The sequence below is a fragment of the Aplysia californica genome, unplaced genomic scaffold (genome assembly GCF_000002075.1).
Source record: "Aplysia californica isolate F4 #8 unplaced genomic scaffold, AplCal3.0 scaffold00095, whole genome shotgun sequence".
NCBI lineage: Eukaryota > Metazoa > Mollusca > Gastropoda > Aplysiida > Aplysiidae > Aplysia > Aplysia californica.
Genome location: NW_004797365.1, coordinates 1566191 through 1566781, shown reverse-complemented (window position 1 = coordinate 1566781; position 591 = coordinate 1566191). Strand labels below are relative to the sequence as shown.

The following is a 591-nucleotide window of genomic DNA, read 5'->3' as shown; positions in this document are numbered from 1 at the left end:
AACAGGTGGGTTAAACAAGCTTGTGAAATACGAACACGTAAATGGAAAAATATGCCACAAAACAGATGGAGAACAGGAATCAATAACTTACACGTTTGTCAAATACATAAATAGAAAAATAGACCACAAAAGAGGTAGAGGTTGACCAAGCATAAATGACTTACTTAGAGGACTCGAACAGGTGGTAGACAGGAATAGACTGGGATTATGCGATTATTGGGGTGATTATTATTTTTTTGTTTTGAGTATCCAAGTAGAGAATTGAGAGCGAACCATGGCTGCTAATGTTCGTTTCATAATATCTTACACTTGATAGATAGATAGATTTGCGTATCAAAGGAGACAATATACAAGGAAAAAATTATAGATAGGCTAAAGAAAAAGATACATAAAAGAAATGGGTGGATGGATTGGTAGATGGATATTATTATAATGTCAGTGCACATTAGAAAATGAGGGCAAAGTACGAGAAAGAAAGATATTTTGGTAATCAGAGAAGTAAATCTATGACAGTGAGAAATTGTTGTTATAATTTGCATTGGTGTATATGAGTATGTGCGTGTGAGTATGTGTGTGTGTGTATGTCTGTGT

The 591-nt window shown here is 34.3% G+C and overlaps 1 protein-coding gene across 1 annotated transcript in view; it reads right to left on the bottom strand.

Moving 5' to 3' along the window:
- Positions 1–591, bottom strand: part of LOC101857710 (EF-hand calcium-binding domain-containing protein 6) — a gene marked incomplete in the record, with an annotated part of 46464 nt that overhangs the window by 6708 nt on the left and 39165 nt on the right.